This window comes from Pagrus pagrus (assembly GCF_965226575.1).
Source record: "Pagrus pagrus genome assembly, chromosome: 10".
Lineage (NCBI taxonomy): Eukaryota > Metazoa > Chordata > Actinopteri > Spariformes > Sparidae > Pagrus > Pagrus pagrus.
In genome coordinates this window covers 6508032-6529894 of record NC_140194.1, presented here as the reverse complement: position 1 = coordinate 6529894, position 21863 = coordinate 6508032, and the positions used below count along the sequence as shown (strand labels likewise).

At 44.3% G+C, this 21863-nt stretch overlaps 1 protein-coding gene across 2 annotated transcripts in view; it reads right to left on the bottom strand.

Annotated features, from left to right (window-relative positions):
• znf469 (zinc finger protein 469) overlaps nt 1–21863 on the bottom strand; it is a 192550-nt gene that overhangs the window by 35574 nt on the left and 135113 nt on the right. For both annotated transcript variants that reach the window (XM_084365345.1, XM_084365346.1), the window contains one exon: nt 7256–7474. The gene's annotated coding sequence lies outside the window, so the exon portion shown is untranslated. The remainder of the gene's footprint in view (nt 1–7255; nt 7475–21863) is intronic.

Below are 21863 nucleotides of genomic sequence, written 5' to 3'. Positions count from 1 at the left end.
AAACTGTTTGCGAGTGTGTATGTGAGACGGGACACACATGCAGGAGAATTTTCCCGATTTCATCTTTTTCGCTCACGGTCTTGTATGGGAGTAAATATAAATTATCCGAAAGTCTGTTTGCGTGTCTGCGCATGCGAGTGTGTAAACATGTCTGCGTCCAAGTCTTTGATGTTGACCACAGTGGCACTGCACTGTAGTGAACTCGGGAGAGAGACCCACAGAGACCCACATTTTATGTCAAAAAACATCTGCATTTATATATAATTACTCTCAAAAAAACAGAATTAGAAGAACAGAATTATATGTGTGGTGCAGAAGTGGGAAAACTTTTTCTGCATTGCCAACTTGTCGGAAGAGGAGCTCCTTAAATATCCTCGGTATAAAGCGGCAACTGCTACGGCTGAACACCTGAGGGAACAGACGGACAGATCACCTGGATTTTTCAAGGCCGTCATACCACGCAGGTGAGGCAAGCGCTGCCTTTACAAACATTCGAGACCCTGTTTTCATAGGATGACAGTTCAACCTTCTAACCTGAGGGAAATATACCTTTAAAACACTTGTGTCTAAGAGCAACAAGTGGCTGAAAGCGTTGTCAGGATGTGGACCTTTTTCCACTGATGCAGCAAGATGTGGGTCACCAGGAGGCTAGAGAGAGGCAGTCTGATGACTATATTATCCAAATGCTGTTTTCCCTTCCTCTGTGTCTGTTGACTGAATGGGAATACGACCATCGAAGTGCTAGCAGACAGCCAATACGTCTTCTAGCACTTCGTGTCATTGCAGCTTTTCAAGAAGCCACTGTGAACTCCCTGAGCAAACAGCGAGGGAGCACAGTGAGGGATGAAGATCTGGCAAACATGCCCGTTTGAACCGGAAATATTCAGCGGGGGTTACAGCTTATGGCTGTTTGAGCTGGGGACACTAGAGAGGACCTGGCAAATACATGTGTGTTTGAAGGCCAAACAGTGCGGAAGGCAGAGCTCCTATGGGGAATCTGACAGTGGAGTCTCCACAATGCTGACAGTTTAAATAAGAAGGCACCGAGGAAAAGATTTCCCTCCATGAAAATAAGGTGCTATTCCCAGCTGCCCCGAGGCTGGAAAACAATGGATTCTTTCGTATTTAGATTTGGTGCAGAATAAACTATACTGTACATACACGTATACCACACACTGAGAGACAGAGGGAGAAAGAGATTCATTATCCCATTCTTCAATGGCATGAGGTGCCAGGTTCATTGACTGACAGAGCTAATTAGAGAGGCATGAAAGTTTAGGCAGCATGTGACTCCTCTGACCCATAAAAAAACCTGTCATGTTTGTTGGTTCAATTGAGGGCATCATCTTTTTCATTTCGTCTAACGACGGATATCGAGTTTCGCTCATAAACAGCCGCAGTGGAAGCTTCGAGTAAAACCCAGTGTTGTTCGTATGAGTGGCAGATTATCCCAAATGAAAGCGAAGCTGAGATAACTTCACTAACCCCGGTGGGCGATGTGAGAAAAAACATAACAGGAAAGAAATTCCATCTTTCTGGCAGAGTGCTGCCTCCTCTCTGAACCTTTCCGAAATGACATGCCTGTCAACACTTAAAATGAATGTGGTCATCTGTCCATGACACAGATTGCTGTGCCACGGATGACAGTCATCAGTAGTCCTAGACACGAGCTTTGAAGTGAGACCACAGCTCCTTTCCACCCAGTTCTCATGGCTTTGCCTCTAAATAGAGCATGACATCAGACACCGCACAGGTCTACCGGCCCGAGCCCAAAACAAATGTGTCCAAACAATGCCACATCTGGAGCGAAACCCAGGAGTGAGAGGGGAAGAGCAGGAATGCAGCGGAAAAGGGGTTGAAAAAGGGAAAGCGGTCCTAAAGCTGTTTAGCTCTAGGACCCTGGCCAAGGCGTCTGGGGATGTGCCTGAGCTATAATTTACTGGTGATTCCCTTTGCTTCGCTCCCCCCAAAGTCCTGATGTCACAAGTGCAGAACCAAGCACCAGGCAGAGTGAAAATGTGAAGCGCTTCTGCCTTTCTTAGTGTACGATAGCGATGTCTATTCATGTCTGGTTTAATCTCACTACACTGAAAAGTCCACTACTGTCTGCCAATACGGCCTAATATCAAACAGCTACAGGCATCCGCGAAACAATGGCACTTCTATGGTGGTATCCCAACTTTAACAGTCAAAGTTTCAGAGAGTTCGCCAGTAGGTTAAAATAGAAAAACAATTTCTTGTTTGATTTGGCGCGTTCTCCTGATTTTTCTGTGCGAATGCAGGAGGAGGTCTTCAGAAAGTCTTCTCGGGCAGCCTGTTCTTGTTGTCACTGTCAAAAGCAATCAGAGCTGCCAGGTCTGCATTCAGGCAGCAGAAGGAGTGGAGGAGCAGGCGAAATATTCAGGCCAATTTTCTGCCTGTTGGATAAAGTGTCTAATAAACTCATGACGGCTGATCCAACAGTTATTTGTCAGTGGACACATAGTAAACCGCCTTCGATCTGACAGAGATACTTGGACTTACAGTCAAGAATGCATAAAATGTACGCAGCGATACATTAACGTACATGCGCGCAGTGAAACACGCAGACACATAAGTCTTTTGAGTCTGGAAGTGGATTTGTGTGGGGGCTCAGGGGGCCTTTTAGATTGAAGGTGTGACCTGACAAACAGAGACGTACGGTAGGATGGAAAATATGCCGAATGTGTCCTGTTTGAAGAAGAGGACAGAGATAGGGAGGAATGGGAGGAGAAGCAGGAGGTGGAGAAAGAGCTGAGGGACTCTCTACTCCCGTAAGTCATGTGTTTTACATCTGAGTCTGCTCAGCTTGGAAGCCTCGGCCTCCGAATCCTATTTACGGGCTCGATTCTATGTGTGGGCTGACCGGCACCATCGGCTGGAGGGGCACCAGAGAGGATGGAGAATAAAGTAACTGATAACTTTGATGCATCGCCTTATTATTAAGGTCCTGAAAAGTTGCATCAGAGACAGGCCTGCTTCAGCAGTCCAGCTCTGAGAGCATCCTGATGTTACAAAAGACGCTTTGCAGTATTAATTTGATACAATGAAATGACGAAAAACTGACCGGGATGCGTGATAGGAAATGAAGGAAAAGGAGGATGAAAGTAAAAATGTAGTTATTATAATTAAAGCCAAAACAATGAAAAACATATTAACTGTCCATTCAAATCGTATAGAGACAGAAGCCAGTCATGCAAAAAGAGAAAGAAGGCTCTTTTCATCCTCAGCTCTACAAACATGTATGTAATTCATACTACAATTTATCCTTGTGTAGCAACTAGACTATAGATAAAATGAGATGAGATGAGATGAGATAAGATAATCCTTTATTGGGCCATCAGAGGAGAAATTTGGGACTTGCTATCACTCTTAAACTAGCAGGACTTGCCATGCACAGAGGGTTTTTAATATGGTTTCAATCAGGAAAGTATATAAATCAAGAATTAACACAGGCCTATATGATGATTTTAATGACGCACGGCAACCCTTCAATTACATATTTAAATTTAGCTGAAAATTACATTGGCAAAGAACTCAAGGTTTGGCTGTCTAATGTGTTTTTTGACAGAAAGAATAAATAAAAAAGAAGCTTTTACAACCAACTCTGATGTTTCTTTTTTAAGTGACTGGGAACAAAATCTGGTTCGCCTGTTAAATTAAATCTGATTATTTATTACGCATTCAAAACTCATAGCATTCAGGTACGACCAAGAATGGACATTTTTCCTTTTCTTTCTTCCCCCTCGATGTTGTGTTTGTCGCTCATGTTAAAGTAACAACACTTTTAAACTGCTCCCTGGGGCTGCATCACATACCTCGTCCTGAGGGGAATATCTACAATATGTGGATGCCAGCTGTCAGTAGAATAGTGGTGACACCTGTATCATATGGCAGTCACACAGTGAGTTTCTTTGATAATTCAGTTGTTGACAATAAGATAATGTTACGGCCTCTTAGGATATTTAAGCACTTCTACAAATCAGAGAAAGCGTCGGCTTGAACCGGTTAGATTACCAGAAGCATATTAGTCTATGTCTGTATGATCCTATGTGGTGTCTGCCCACAAGTTTTGTGCATTTGTGTGAGTCTAGATGTGCAAAGCAATGAGTTGCAGAGGGACAATAAGACAAGCTGGTTCAAATGTTTGCTGGAGAACCCCCCCCAGCAAACATACGTCCTATAGCTTGACGACTAAGGTGTATTTTAGTGACTCATCACCTCCTCAGAATATATCCCAACCAGTTATCTGGTGATGAGGTGCAGATTAAACCTATGACTTAAGCATTTTCCTCTGAAGTTGAGGTCATTGTTTCAGCCTTTCACTACAGCAGCCTAATGAAAGTCAGCTCAGCCCTGTCAGTAGGGAGGCAGAGAGGTCAAAGGTCATGACGCTATCAGTCAACATGGGAATTAAGGGATGAATAACCTCCCTGCTCTTATGTAACCTTAGTGACTGGGTCTGAACAGTACCTGCTGAGCGGATAATAAACCAACCTTATAGTCAAAATCATGCCCCTTAGACAGCGAACAAGATTTAATACTTAGAGCCAGCCGTCTCTTAGCCACAATGACTGGCTGGAGGATTATGATTAATAGTCTTTAGCAAAGGCAGATGAAAATGCAAATGTGTGTGAATCATAAAAAGAAAAAGGGTCTCTTTGGAGTGTTAAATCACACTTCCTGAAGTTATCTTTCTGTCCACACTTCAATCTCCTGACACACTCTCTGGTTACAGTGAAGTCATCCTGCCTTCATACATTTTCCCAGGATCCCTGTGGATGAGTCTTCAGAAGACTCTACTGTTGCAAGTGTTGATCTTTCCATACTTCTCTGTCCCAGTAATCATGCACGAGTGTGGTGGTGGTGGTGGTGGTGACGGCGGAAGAGCGGGGGCGGTGGGAGTCTAGAGTGACTTTAACAGGCAGCGTGAGAGGCCGGAGGTGGTAGCGGGGTCAGGGTTCACGATGCCCTCACAAACAAATGAGCCACCCCGGTGAGGAAGTCAACAGGAGATGCTTTCCGCTGCAGCTTCACGAGCCCTAGCAACAGCGACTGCTGGCAAACATGTGTGCGACAAATGTGCCATCTGAACCAATGACAGGGTCTCAATCATCACCATATGGGGTTGCCACACAAACATGTCATACAAACACAGCAGGGAGGGTGGGAGACAAACTGCAGGGGGCGAAGAGGGACAGAGGAGGGGGGAGACAGCAGACACAATAAAAAGATGTCACGGCTGATATTGATAAAATGTGTCAAGAACTGTTGATATGGAGACGCAGCAACATAGATCAAACTTTGCTCAAGGCTCACTGGTGGTCTGTTTACAATAGGAGACTGACTCACAGCTGAGCAGACTGCTTCATAGGGTTAAATTGTTATGATGACTCCCTGTTGGGAAACTCATGGGAGACTCGCTGCTGTTAGCTGGACTGCAATTAAGGAGGTTTTACTGCAGATTCTATTGTTGCCCTTTGGGGCTTAATGACCAGCAAACAGTCTCATGATGGCCTCCTTCTGCCATTCCCTCCCACTAAATCTCATTTTATACACGCGGTCCTAACTGACAGACCAGACGAAGTTCACACACACACACACACACACACACACACACACACACACACACACACACACACACACACACACACACACACACACACACACACACACACACACACACACACACACACACACTCAGCACTGCTCTCTGTCTGTTTTGGGTTACTTAAACAGAATTTTTAGAGAAACTCCTGTGTCCCCCTGATAATTCCTCCTCTTTCCTACGCATTTTCTTTTTATGGTAGCCACAGTGTTTTCAACTAGTCCTTTTTTGATTTTCAACACTTTCATCTCATGATTTTATTTGCCTCAGCCTTCTGTCTGTCCCTCTATCTCATGCTCTTCTAGTATTTTCCTCTCTCTCTCTCTCTCTCTCTCTCTCTTTCTCTCCCCCTCTCCAGCTCTGGAAAGTACATTCGCACAGTTCAACTGTGACACAAGGACCGTCTCCTTCATGGCAGACCATGCTTGTGTTTTTTCAATTAAGCCGGGCTCCTGTACACTATTCATTTGGGAAACCATAATTCTCATGGCCCGGCAGAAGCTAATGGAAAGTCGCTTAGGTTTTTTTTTCCGGGAGAAGTATCGGAAAGACCCGTTCCCAAGAAGCGTGTCTGACTAGTGGGGATGGAGAATAAAACCATAGGAATACTGCTGATGAGAATACGAGAGGTGTTGATAGGAGGTGAAGGCCCCACCAAGGGGTATCAGGGTGCAAGATCTCATGGGGTGAGAGGGAGCAGGAAGGAGGTGAGTGAAAGAATACAGATGGATGGATTTCCAAGGGAATGTGGATGAAAGTGAGTGAGTCGCAGGCCGGATCTGAATTGCCCAGCGGGGAGGAGGACAGATCCACTGAAATCACTTCAAAGCCTGGTGTCACTGGGCTGCAGATGAGTACAGACTGTCTCCTGTCCTTTTATATTTACAGGGATGATCCCCAATATAGCGCAGTAGCATGCCTTAAACTGCAATCAGCAGTGTAAATAAACAACTCCACACGTGCCCACACACACAGTTCAGTAACACTGCCCTGCACAACATTTAACAGCTCATTTAAAGTTAAAGGGTAGTATCATATGGCATATATGGTTGCATATTAGACTCGCAAGAGCCAAGACCAACAATAAAAGTCAACACATGGGAATACCTCAACTTATTTACCTGACAACAGAAGCACTTCCTAAAAAACAGAATTACGACTGAATATCCAACTTCCAGTCAACTCTTACAAAAGTTCCCATCCTATATCTGTGTCCCATCTTCCTTTTTCCAGAGCGTCTCAGCCTCAGTCTGACCCTCCTCCTTGCCTGACCAGTAGGACCCATTTATCACCATTAACATAAACCTTTCACTGAATGCTGACTCAGTCTGCGTTCATACATAAACTGTGCAGGAAATGTGCCAAGACACCGACACACACACACACAAATGCAAAGAGTCCATGTGTGCATGCTCACTATTGCACACCTACCTACCACTGCACATTACTGTATGTGCACACACACACACACACATTTAAAGTGGGAGGGACCTAAAGCAGACAGCCCACGTTACACCCCCCCCCCCCCCCCTGCACCCCACCCTCCACCCCCCACCACAACAATCAACAGAGACAGACAGACAGTGAGGCAGGAGCAGCACACGAGCAGGAGACAGTCTGAAGTCTTACCTCAAGAGTAATGCTGTGGAGCCGATACAAGGGAAAGCCTCATGACTGTAGCGGTCCCACTCAGTCTCGGGTCTCTTTTGTATCTCTCAGCTGTGGGAGACAGGCGCTGAGACACGGCAGCAGCGCGGAGCAGAGCGGACTGACGCTCGGCACACTTTACAGGCGGAGGAAGCAGTGGAGCCGCGCAGACCCCGGGCCCGTCCGCTCACACTCTGCCTTCTGAGGATGAAAAGAGAAGACTTCATTACCAGCTGCAGACCACGCCTCCAACCCCTCCAGTCTCCCTCCTCCCGAGCCCTCTCTCCCTCCCTCCTCTCCTCCCTCACTACCTCCCCGCTTCCCTTCCACACTCCCAGCCAGTAGCACGCTCCAGGGCCTGTCCCGGCCAAGAGAGGGGAAGCAGACTGCCAAAGAAAACCTCCCAACCCCTCTGACTGCCAGCGCTGTGCAGTGCACAGAGAGAGAGAGGGGGACAGAGAGAGATGAGGAAGGAGATGAGGGGACAGAGAGATGGCATATGGCATATGGTTTGAATTCACAAGCTGTTATTTGTTTGTTTAGAGAGTTTACATCGACCACACTGCCTTAGAGTTGTTTCAGGTCGACAGTTTCTGCCAGCGGAGCACTCAGCACCAATGAGGACGGATACAGTTTGTGTGTGGGAGGTGGTGTGGGGGGGGGCGGGGGGTGTTAAATGAGTATAAAGTAAAACAAAGAAAGAAAGCAGAAGGAGGAGAATTAAAGTTGGACCAAGAGTGTGAGCAGAGATTCACTTGGGGGGTGGTGGTGGTGGTAGAGAGACAGAGGGAAGGACACAGTCAGGCTGGCAGATGGAAAAAAAAACACAGACACACTCAGAGAGAGACGGGTGATCAATCTGACAGTTTTAGGGAGAAAAGTAAAAACTGAAGAGGCAGATTTAACCAGAGGGTGTTGGAACGTCTAATTAAGACTTACTGTAGATCACATCAAAAGACTGTCGCACAAGCAGTATGAGCAGGGGGTGGGGACAATGTCTCTCTGTGTGTTTGTGTCTATAAACCTGTCTCTATGTCTCACCAGCTCTTCGCAAACTGCCTCCATCGTCACCACCTAAAATAAGGATGACAGTTTTTGTCCATCTCTCGCTCTCCTACTCATCCTCTCTGCCGTTTCTTCTCGTGCCAAAGTGAACTCTCTCCCCATCAGACGGGGGAAAATAGGCCTAAAAGCGCTAGCTGTTTACTGTCTGTAATTATGAGGGGCTGGGTACGCTCAGCCCAGGCGAGCTCTGCACCCTGCCCCCAGTGCCACCACCACACACAAACCCAGCTCTGCCAAGTCTGCCAGTTAAAAAACTGGGCCATGACACAGACAGAGAGGTGCAAAGTTAAGGGAAGGAAGAGTATGAAAGTTTAAAGTTTCAGATGGGAAAAATGTCTTGGGAAAGGGGAATTTACTCAACTTAAGAAAACAAAACAAGACAAGGGCACCATAGTCCAAACAGCCTGCAGTCATGGGTTCACTCAGGTCAAACTGTACTGCAGATCCTTCACATGAAATAGCAAAAATTAAAAGCTTAAAGTAGTGATTTTCAGGGAATCTGAGATAAATAATTTGCTGGTATATGATGTAGGTCAAGCTCCAGTTCGTAGGAGGACGGTTGAGCCTTGATCCTGCTGAAAATTAGAAAGAGACACCGCCACAGCTCATCCCTGCATCCACCAGGGCCGCCGCTCCTGCATATGGTGTCCCGTTTGAAGTGCTTTCACAGGAAAAGACAGCGCTGCCTTTAAAATAAAGTTACAAAAGATCCTGTGGTACTGTTTTTATTGCTTACACAAATAAGCAGTAAGTGCTGAAGAACTAGAGTATTACAGGGAAAAAAAACGCAGTGCTATTCAAAAGATCACAGAAAACAACAACAGGACCAGAAAGTCTTCATAGTGTCATAAAAAAAAAGGGAGCAAATTTTTTGGCAGCACTTGATGAGGTAAGCAGGGATTATACAGATCTCTGGCGATCTCCCGCTCTAGCATTAACACCTACACAGACCCTCTCTGTGGCATAATAGTGTCAAATTTAAACGGTCCACAAAACAGTACTTAAGGTTATGGCTGCCTTCATTGCAGGTTGTGAAAGCCCCAGCCTTGGGGTTGGGGTTTGAGAGCGTTGGAGTGGGTTTGGTCGAGGTATGACAGAGGAAAGGAAAGACAAACTCATTTCAGTGCACTTTATTGCTAAGAAACACTAATCCCTCCAAAACCAGAGACATGGGCAGCCCTTCTGTGGTGTTTTACATCTTTAATCTGGGGCTTTAGAGACAGAGAAAAGACTAATCCAACATCTGAAAGCCGTTGCTTGTTTACTGTCTGCTATGTAATCAAGTATTGTAATCACCGAAACGATGGTAAATAGATCAAAAATAGCACAAAGTGGCCGTATAATAAGGAAAATTAGAATGGTAATGACAGGCTGTCAGTCACGCTTTGATGCAAAGAGATATGATTGTGCTTCAAGATGTAAAACTGGGTTTTAGGAGTGAGGTTGAATTTACAGAAGGATACAATATTCCCTCCAGCCACCAGGGGCTGAGTTAAGCTGTAATGTACAGTACATAGAGGCCATTTACAGATGGAGATAGGGAGAAGGTTCGACACTAAACTTTTCCATCTCTCTTATCCTGTTTCTGTTTAAGGGAGGATGGACCATCGTGCTTCTTGATTTCATAACTGAGGTCTTTTTAGGGAGGTTCATTAATCATTTTTCATCTGTATTATATTCATTAACACACACACACACACACAGGCATTGTGCAATGACTTATTAAGAAGATTCGAAATAGCAAATACTATCATTTCTCTGGAAGTCTGTCGCTGTAAGCTGAATTCAGTCCAAGGATCCAAACAAACACAGGCTGCATGTGTAATGAGGATGCCACATGCTGCCTTCCGCAAAAATCTGCTTATTACGAACAACAGATCTCAACCAGAATTTGCCAGGCTTGAAAAAGTGAGCTGTAACACGCCAGAAAACTCAGAATGTCTTCCTGATCGGATATGTAAGAATTTATTCAAAGGACAACATTAAAAAATCCCTTATTCTGCTCAATTTCAGGTGCAAGCTTTTATTTTGGATGTCTACTAGAAGATACTTAAAAGCTTTGATGTTAAAACGGTCTGTTGCTGCAGCACCGCTATGTCTGACGGCTCTGTGTGAGCGTCTGTCTCTTTAAAGCCTTTCAAAAACCCCAGTCTGCTCTCATTGGTCAGCTCTCACAGGCCTGAGCAGGCACTGCCCACCATGCTTCAGTATCAGCTCTGTCTGTGTTTTTGCAACCACAGCTGACTCTTTGAAAAATCAGCCCAGGAAGCACTTTAATGCAATCCCTGTTGAATCAATGCAGCATTGGCAGTAGGATACACCTGCCTCAGATAGAAACAATGTAAATATATACAGAGTTTGGCATTCTTACACCACCTAGTACCAATACCTAGTCTTCCTAACACAATGAGATGACAACAGACTTTAAATAGAGTTAAAGGGATAAAGAGTTAAACCTGCCTTATAATCAAACAAGGCATATAAATATCACTTTCCACAATATGGGACCTTTAAATATCAAAGTAAGAGGATATATGTGTGAATATCTGAACACCACTGGGTTAAAAACAGCCTTCACACTGAGCAGGCTGGAGGAAGAACTACACCATCATCTCACAGGAACTTCAGGTTACAGAAAAAAGCCAAGACGGCTGCCTCTGTGATTAGATTTCAGAAGCGACAGGAAAAAGTCTGATCGCACACATTTGGCAAAACATCCAGGCTGGGTTGGGCCAAAAGGGAGGAATGAATGAGACGTCTTAATGCCAATAACTACAAGTATAGTTTGTGGTAAGATCACATATGCATGTAAGTGAATTAAACTAGAGAAATGGACCAAGAACGTACAACAGGATATAAGGTTTATGCTCAAAGACAACATGTCTTTGGATGGCAGCTGGAATCATATTGCACTTCAGGATTCAATCATAGGTTGTTGTGAAATTTAAATATCGCTAACAACCTGAATTGGAAACAGATTCAAGGCGGATGGAGAAGAGAGGGGACTTTCTGTGTTGTTAACACAGAAAACCTTTGTGAGATGTATCAAAGTGGAGTTTAGGATCGACTCCTCGACATTTTCCAGGATGAATATGGAGATTGTTTGAATCCAGCCCTGGGCCTGGGCATCAGGACACCAATGGCTTGTATTGTACTAGTCTAAAAATGTATTTTTTGTTCATGCAGCGCACTAAGAGAAACATGGTTTTACACTTTACCCTCAAACTCATATGCTCGCTCTGCCAAGCGTCTAAGGTGTCTAAATGGTCTCTCTCTCTCTCTGTGGAAGAAAAAGTCACATAAAACACCAAATGCTAAACATATAAAGTGTTTTAAAGACCTTAGAGTATTCTAACCTCCCCTCAGGGACTAACACCTGGGTCAAAATACTAATTAAACTGGGTCTTTTTGGAGGCAGCATGCAGGTAGACATTCACTGACCTACTGTTATTACTAAATATAATTCCCTAAAGCTAAACATAGCAATGAGAACCCATTTCTGACATTTACCTTCTCTTAATAGATACACAAAAGCTTCTCTTTTCCTCTGAAAACTACAGGAAGACAACATTTAGGCACCACTTCAGAGATAAGAAGGACTTATCAATGGAGCCATGGCAAGATGGTAGTGGAGTCAAGTGTTGTGGCCTGGCTGAATGCCACATTGTGTGCCACAACAGTCGATGCACTCACAAGGCCACACACAGTCATTAGTGTGTGGTAACCAGTAGTGCTTCTCAAACAAGACTGGACAATGAAGTGTTTTAGCTGCTGAAGAAAAGATCAAGCCTCGGGTCTGGGTTTTACACAATAATTACTGAGGCTTGACATGCATAGCTTCATGGTATTAGAGCCTGTTAAGTACTGTAAGTTAACTGTTTTTCTTCCAAGATGTAACCTAAGTTTCTTCCTGTCACAATGTACAGTGCCAGGATCATTCCAGGACATGTTGCTGACACACCCAGTGCCCCAATGAAAGGCCTCCCCAACACCCTCCAATAACTCTCAATTAAGGGCATTGAGGTGACTACATGTTGTGACTGCCATGACTACACACTACACACCTGATATGTCCAACAGATACAACAATATTAAGACTAAAGCATATTTTGACTAAGCAGGAATATGCAATAATTTACAGTGTGTTGTGTCTTTGTGCACCGAGACAAGAAAGGGCTCCAGAAAACTGAGACTGTGGGTTTGATCTCAGACACAGGTGATGGTGGCTGACCAAAATGTCTCCATTCCCTCCCTCTGTCTGTGCAGCTTTTGGGCTCTGGTGCTGCCGGGCTGAGTGGCCAGCCTCAGCTATGGGAATTTCACACCTACGATGGCCATGACCAGCGGAGCAAAGCCCATCACACCCTGGTGTGCCATTTCTGACCCAGAGAGCCCAGCTTCCACGAACACATGCTCTCCCCCAGGGCAAACACGGGGCACCCCGGCCAGTGTAGACTTAGCAGCTCGGCGATGTGTACTCGCCTCACCATGTGGACCAGGAGTGATGATGTTCCCAGGGAGACAAGGTCTGGGGGTTTGGGTTGGGAGGAGGAAGGGTGGGACTAGGGGGGGTTAAAGGTGAAAGATGAAGAGTTGAAGAAAGACTTGAAGGAGAAAGGCCTATCCTAGGTGGCTCGTGTTCTTGGAGGAGCAGCAAAATACTTTTTGATTTCTATCCTAAAAATGTTTCTTGAAAAATGTAGATAAGCTTCAAGGCAACCTCACTGCTAGACAAAAACAACTTTATTGGATGATTTCATAATTTTGAATTATGTTGATTGAAATTCTGCACGATGAAATCACAGCTGATAAACAAGCACAGCAGACTCCCACACAGTTGGTGGCGGTATGCACCTATGAAGTCGGAGCTAGAGCTAGCTTTAGTTGGATGACAAAAACTGATTTGGCAGCCTGCTGTAGCTGATGAACTTAACTGATACCAGAAACACTGAATTTTATTGCGATAATCTATCACTTTTACTATTACTTCTTAAAGTTGGACCTTTGCAATGTGTTCGTTTTGCAAGCTCAGTACTGACGCCGATCAATTATGTCCCAGTGAGATCATGATTATAATTAATAGAGCTGCAAACGTTAATTGCAGGTCTGGGATGGAAGGTTAAACTTTGGTCTCCTGTGTGAAAGTCTCCCCACGCCCATCCACCACCTTACATATGCTACACATCAGGCCTTACTGACAAAGGAAGTAGTTCATCAACTACTTCTCAAAATATGCAAAACAAAACAAAAGTAAATCATCACACACAAGAATCTGAAGTTCTCTTCACAATCATCTTTCACAAAGATCTACATCTTTCATGCTTGATTAATTTCTAACACAACATAAAAGACACAAGAACTTTTTAAACCCATGACATAAAAAAAACCCCAAACCATTTGCTAATCATGTTCACACAGTGAAAACAAGGTAATCGCTATGCTCTGCCTTGGCAGACTGGTGTCTCAGGCTAAACTGTGGCTAATTGAAGGGTAACTGACTCAAAATGTCATTTATGTCTGGAGCAAGGCGATAAAGCGATAGAGTTAAACACATATATCGATGTTTCCTCTTTGGGGTTGCATCTTCCGGTGCTTTTATTTTGTCTGATTAAAAGCGTCTGGGTTGAAATAGAGGAGGCTGGATAGAGCTGCCATTGAACTGTAGCAGAGCCACAGCAAACCAAACACTGAGCCCTCATCTGCACAAATAGGGCCTTTCAATCTTTCCCCTCACTTTTGTCCCATCAATAACTCACTCTTCATGGAGACCAAAAGCCACCACCAACTACCAACCTTCCCTCTGCCCCCTCCAAACACACAGAGAGGTGAATGGTGTCTACTGTACCGAGCACCACTCCCCTCTCTGTGGGGTAGAACACATTTTGACAGGCCTGTATTTATGGCCGGCTGGAGTCGTGTAGGAATGAATCATGAAAAGAACCAAAATCATCTCGCTGGATGTTCATTTATATTGAGAGCTGGTCAGCTGTGTGGCTCTGTGTGTGTGTGGCCCTTGCGGAGAGAATGGGGCTTGTGTAAGTGGATCAGTGAATGTGTGGTAGCGAGGATTAAGATAAGCCCTCTAATGAGTAACGAGTGTGTTGGTTATTCTGTGTTTATTATCCGTCTGTCTGCATGGATGAAAATGCGACATGCTTTCCTTGCTGAGACTGTGTTCCTGTCCTACATTATGAAGCCCGGCTGCTTGCTGAAATGTGATTGTGTAAGTACCACCATATAAACCACCATCATCAATACTATTAGTGTATCTAAAAAAAAAAGTGTGCAAGATTTAGGGGGATAAGTGGCCACCGTAGGGGAGGGTGAGACGAGGGATGTTCAGTTGGTTGTAATCTGCAACCTCACCACGAGATGCCTCTACATCCTACACACTGGGCATTTAAAACAATGCCCACATGCCGCTATGTACATTAAACAAGTTACTGGTAGTTATAATCATTCATCCGTTTCATACTGGCCACAAAGCGATCCCTTTCAAGTGCCACTCCGATGTGAGAGATGCCGGGTCATATTTCCACAAAATTACAGGTTAAAGTTCAATCAAAGATAATATGAGGCTTCAGTTGTCTGAGTCAAATCAAGTGGGTATCTCCCATATTTACGGCAACATTTATTTTTTGTGCATTTTTGAGAAGAAGGGGAATCTAAGGGGATCTTTATGACCAGCATGGGCAAGAGGAATGTGACCGATTACTCTTTCAAACTGTTTTATATGCTCAACGAACATGCGAGGCCTGTGAGTGTTGTTTTAAGACAAACTTAGAAAAATGTAAACCTATCCTTTAATTATAAGCAATGTAAGCTTTATGCAATGTTAAGCTTGGAGGAAGCCATACCTTTAAAGCAAAAAAAAAAAAGGTCACACACTTTAAGCAAATGCTTGTGACTCATCTAATTTGAGACCAGTGTGTTTCTCCAGAATGTCTTGTGTTTGTGAACTGCTGCACTGCTTGATAAGTCCTCGCCTTATCTGTCGGAGGGAGGTTTGCCACAACATAACCTTAAATTCGCAAAAAATTCGTACAAACACACAAATACACACACACACACGCTGCACGCATCATCCCTCAGTGTGCACTGTCTCTGTGGGTGTGTGGGAACAATGGGAGCTGGGTTGAGCTAAGGCAGACTTCTCTGGTCCTTCTCCACATAAACCTTTAATATGAGGCCTCCTCAGCACCAGTCGGCCATCTAAAGGCACTGTACCCTGTAATTGACCTTAAAAATACTTTCCGTGGAGGTCGGCCGCCATGTCATTGGCCTTCGGCCCAAGAAGCGGCCGCATCTCCCCAGCCCAGAGGAGCCTGGGAAGGCCTCACAGGGTATACTTAGTGGCCCTGTCCTTTGAGCGGAGCAGGAGATGCAGATAATGCCAGTCTGTGTATAAAACCACTCCGCCGCCCACGAGTGGCCTTCTCACAGTCACATTTCCCTCTCCCACGGGGATGTATTTCCTGAGGTCAGAGGTTGGCTGTATGCTAGGCAGGTATATGGACACACACGGGAGACACTGATGAGAATCCACCTCTGCACTGAAGGAGGGGTGTGCCAACTATTTAGCTCTGCATGGCAGACTTGTTGTTGGATACAGACAATTTAAGTGCAACACACATCTGTGGCGTCACATTGCATCAATTAGCGCTGTAGCTCACACAAGGCGATACAGGCTACCAAAAAGTAGCTGGGACTTTCCAATCCAGGCAGCAAATGCAATAAAATTGCCGGCTTTCTAAATAGTTGCTAGGCATTGACTGAAATATGGCAATGATTTATCATGACAAGCTGCCATGTGTTCATTGCATCCCTGAAAAAAGGATAAAAGACAAATGTATCTGATGCCACGTCTACTGTCTACTGTCCTGCCATTTAATTCATAGATAAACCACTGATCATACTACACCGAACACCTCCCACAGTTTAGCTCACCTCACAGATTGTAAGCTGCTCTGGCATGTTGACCTAAAACGCTTACTGTATGTGACACAGTTGCGCACGTGCAGGTGGATGTAGTTAAAGTTATTTGATTATAAAAAAAAATGATTTGGTCCCATCCCGAGTGTCACATCGCTAGCCGTGCCTTCACTATTCCCTCTGTCTGTATGGCCTGTTGCACGTCGAGGATATTGAGCAGCGATGTCCCGATCTGGTCCGCAGGATCAACATCCAGACCATCATAACGCCCAATCCACATCTGATCCTTTGCTTAGAGCAACTAGGGTCCAACAACTGTCTAAAACGTTTTACTGCACTAACATGCCTGATATTTTACATCCATCTCAGGGACATTTCTCAAGGGTATAATGCCTCTGAAGAGCTGCTGCTCTGCATCTGAACTTCAGTATTTTAATCATGCTGTCTAATTCCTGTCCAAACCTTCCTGTCACAACAGATAAACACAGACACTCCTGTCTCCATAGATATTATATAAAACATATGGCCATTATACACAATATATTATATGTAGAGCATGGCAGACCATCAAAGGGAAGCTGTGTTGCAGAGCTTTTCAATTCAGAGTGATTCAACTGTCAAACATATAAATTACTAGCTGTCTACTTTGGGCTATGTATTCACTGTGCAGCTGTATTGCATAGGAAAATACTACTCTATCAGATCAGACTTTGTTTGGTCAGATAATCAAGATTAAGAGACTCAGACTGGATTGACTGGTTATGTAATTTCTTACACCTAATCTGGCTTAATTTAATTAGTTTAACAAAAACAAACACTAAAACCAAGATAATGAGCTAATGGGAATAATGATATGAATACAAGCTTTATTACTGACTTTTATGACTGATTTATTGTTTTTATTTTGTCATCTGGTTGCCCATAGCGGTCGGTGGTTAGTTATTGTGACTGAAGCGGGAGCCTGTTCCCTCGGTGTCATACCTACCGTAACATTCCTGCTGGTTTCTGTTAGAGGCTCTCGGCAGTGGCATCTGCAGGGTTATTTATGATTTCTTTCACGTAAGATCATCGTTGGAGATAAATCACAGATTTCTTCTGTCTTGCAAATTTTTTAAAGGTGAAAACTGGAGTTGATGTTGGAATAAAAACACACCACCACCTCCTCTTCCTCCTCCTCCTCCTCCTACTTCTTCTTCTTTCTTGTGACAGACCGACAAAATGACAATAAGCCTCTGGTGTCCAACACTGTTACGCATCTGAGGACAGTAGAATGATGCAACGAAGCCTTTCATCTGACACAAGTGTGTTGCACTTTTTCACGGATAAACTATTCCAATAAAAACAGTGTGGCCCTCATCTCTGACAGGTGGAGTTATGAGCAATCGTAGCAACAAGTACTGCTCGACTCAGTGCCACTGGCCATTGAGGTTGCGTAATAGCCATATATCCATTTCTCGTCTCTCTGGGGCTGCTGTCTATCTCACTGTATAGCGTAGTGAAATGTTTCTGTGTCAGCTCGACTCAGTTATGGGTGAGAGAGAGAGCAGATGGGCCAGTGTTTACTCGGAGCATGTGCAATCATACCTTTAAATTCCTTCAGAGTAGCAGTGAGAGAGGTTGCAGTCACTTGTGTCTGCCTCTGCTCCTTACCACTGGAAACCACAAGCCTTGGCAAGCTTCAGCCACACCATAAGCCAGCACCACTCGTCTAACTTTAGATTTCATGGCCTCCAGCAACGAGCACTTGGATATCACACAACAACCAGGCACTAGTGCGACTTGCGCCCTTAAACCGTCCACAGAATCGTTCAAACGCTTTCACAAACGAAGAGGATATCCTCCATATTTAACGATAACACATCAGCTCTTATTATCTTCACGTATTTGCTTTTCTTCTGCCTTCTCCTTCTTTGCTTCTTCTAGTTTTATAACAATACACATGTACTGAGCCACAGTGATAGCAGGAAACGGGACAAAGAAAGAGAGAGAGAGTCTCAAAACTTTCGCATTCTCCTCCAGAGACGCTGCCCCTGAGTATAAAATCCGAGTCCAACAAAAACAAAGAGGCACTTTTGATCCGCTGTATAAAAGGACAGCTACAGCGCTCAGCAGACCAGGGGTTCATGTGCTCACCGTGGTCACGGTGACAGATCTGCCGACCACTCCTTGCCCATCTGGGCTGCCGGTGGCGCTCTGCCTGCTCTCCGAGGACAGCGAGTTCAGACCAGTAATTTAGTTCAGATGAGGTAAAGCAATATTTCCAGATTAATACGAGCCATATTCCTTCAGAACTGTCCTTTCTTTCTTCTCCTTCTCCTTCCTGCATTTTTTTTACATCTTACATGTCCAAGAACGTCTGGCTGAGGATGAAAGGAAGAAGAAGAAGAGAGAAAAGGAGACACATAGAGGCAGAGAAGATGAACAAGTTTTATGCTTCGCGAGGCAGACAGAAGAGATAGCCAGTAGCAGTGTGACACGAGTGTTTCCGTCATTAAGTTTGTTTTGATCATTTCCTAAAACGTCAAATGATCTGATCTCACTGAGCGGCTTATTTAATAAGCGAAATGAGTGGATAGATTTACACACTCCTGCTCATCCATTTGTGATTTTTATGTCACCAACTGATGCCTATTAAGTTAAATAAACCCCACAGTAGCGCTTTGTTGCTACTAGGCAGGCACGCTCTGAATCCTAAATTACCTGGAACAGATTCAACCAGCTGTGCAGTACATGTTTAAAGATGCCCCAAACAACCTTGAGCACTTTTCCTTTTTCAACCACTTTCAAGATAACACCCCTGATCATAAAACATGTCTGGGTTTTCCAAGAACTTCATGTAAGCCGCATCATTTCATATCGGAATGAGATCGCTCCAGCTGTGATTAGTCTGGCTTGGCAACAGTTTCGGTAGGTGGGATTCAAGAAGTCGCAGCTGTCCCCATCCTGCAGCTGCTGACTGAACATGTGACTGGCTGCATAATCAGCCCATAAATCTCTATAGCGTTCAGAGAAGCATCTAGTTACAATATTTCTGATACATGCTCTGATAACAGTAAACCAGATTTAATTTAGCAGGAAGAAGCTAAAACCAGGGATTAATTGGCAACTGAGCAGCTGGCTGGCTTTGTTGTTGGAGCACAGCCAGCTGGACCAATAGTAACCTTGCATGCCGGTGCTTTCATCAGCTGGCCATTTTGTTAATGTATTTAGAAAATTGGAGATTAATCAGCTGTCTCGCAATACTTTTTGGAACAATAGCTCAGATCCATAGACCCTGTGCAGCGTTCCCCATAGTCTTCAATTATATTCTGACGGACGTTCCTTCGTCTACTTCATATACGGATGGATAAGGCAAGCCGCCACATTGGCTCTGGCTCAGCAGCACGATGATGAAGGACCGATGATGGACGTACAGGAACGGCACTCTCCAGGGCTGTGATTATTTTATGGTTTCCTCATCCTAAAGTAACCGTGGAGTGTCGCAGCGTTCCTGCCTCGTAAGCAGGACCTCTGGCTGGACGCCACTCTCCGACCAATTCTGCTGATTATTGCTGTGCGAATAGCGCAACTAGAGTTTAAACTCCAGCTCCTGCTCTCAGTGTTTCTGATGTTTTTCCTGGAATGTTCTTCCCCATCCATCTGCCACACTGCATGACTGTGATGTCATGACTGGGCTCTCTCATTGGCTGGGCTCCGTTCACCCGCAGTGCTTGAACGGTACAATTGAACAGTGGGTTTTAAAGGGAACGTGAAATTAGTGGTGACTCATCTCTGGCCGCTATGTTATTATATAATTTCTTCACCAGCGATGATTTCAATCGATTGAAAGTTCCATGAAATCAGACCGAAAAAGCCAAAAATATGTGTCTGTATCCGAAAGACGGAAAAGATGATATTGTTTTAATGACCACATTTCTTTCACATTCTATAGATCCATTTTAAGTGGGGGCACGAGGCTCACACTGAGACACGCTTTACACATGCAAGACATTTCACAGAAAAACATGCCTCTTTAAATTACAACCATGAGGTGACAGCCGTCTGCCACTCAAAGGCATTATATCCACAGCTCTGTAATTTGTAACATGAGGCGTCATCGGAGACATGACAGAAAAATGTCAACGTTATTGACAAAGTGGAAAACAATGTGGAAAACTACTTGCTTTACAGCACCACTTCACCAGTTTTATGAAGGAGGGGGAGGAGAATTTCTTTGAATGTTAAACCTTCAGAGAGCAGCTGAAGTTCAGAGGTCACACTCACAACTACAAGTCACATCAGAGGCTTGAGGATCACTATGGCTGCGCCGCATCGCCATTATTCTGCAGTGATATACAGCCGAGCACTGAACTGCAAAGAGGAAGAGAAGACCATTAAATAAAGTCTGTGCATTTTTTTGCACTACCACCAGTGATTTTTTGCACTACTCATCTGTAGTGCAACAAACCACTGCCTATGTAATAGTATTAAAATGTGCAAACCATTGTTTTTGAGCTGCAACGATTATTTTCTAGTTTCTTTAGTAGACAGTTAACTGAATGTGTTTGGGCTGTGGACAAAACAAGACATTTGAGGACGTCATCTTGGACTTTGATTGAGATTTCTTCACCATTTTCTGACATTTTATAGACCCAACTACTCGGATAATAGAGAAAATAATCAACAGATGAATCGACAATAAAAATAATAGCTCCTGCCCCACATTATTTATCTACAAAATACCGTCACCAATGAAGAGATGAAAACTGATACATCACTTTTCCAGGAAAACATCTCATAAAATATGTATTTTATAGCTACTTCACCTGTGGCTGAAATACCAGCAGCCAGGCGTGGTTGACTTCTATGGGCTGTGCAGACACTGAAGTGATTCATACACGTTTTATAGCGTATGGCACGTTGCATCGGACAGTAGAGGGGCGAAGCCACACATTGTAGCAAACTGTCAAAAAAAACCAGGCACAGGAAGACCCAACATCCACACATTCCCATGCTTGAGCTTGACTTTAACCTTGGTGACCTGTAACTGTGTGTGTGTGTGTGTGTGTGTGTGTGTGTGTGTGTGTGTGTGTGTGTGTGTGCGTGTGCGTGCCCTGTGTATTTTCACATCCACTCTTCCTAGTATAGTGGACGGCCAAGGGACCACACCAGAAGAACAGAAGAACTTTGGCTTTATAAACAACTTTTAAATCAACCGTTTCCCAACTGCAGTATTTTTCCTGCAGATTTCTCACCAACATTTACAAGCAATAATTCATGGATCCACTGTGACAGTAGCACATTTAAAAAAGATTGTTTCGAATGTCTGACTCTATTCCCGTTGGCAAGTCCATAATTAAACTTTTAAGCAACGCGTCATATCGCAATTCCCCACAGTGGAAATGGTTTTAAAATACACTTTCTCACACTTCTCCCAGATCAATCCCAGCGTCCGGGTCCATCCATCGTTCTTTATTTTCACCCTTCTGGCTACAGTAGATGTATGACTTGGATCTGTATGTCGCATGAGCTGCACATTTCTGTTGAGGTAGCTAGCCAGTGCACGTTTAGCCTGGCGGAATGCAGCCTTGCATTGCTGAGCTCGGCTGAGATT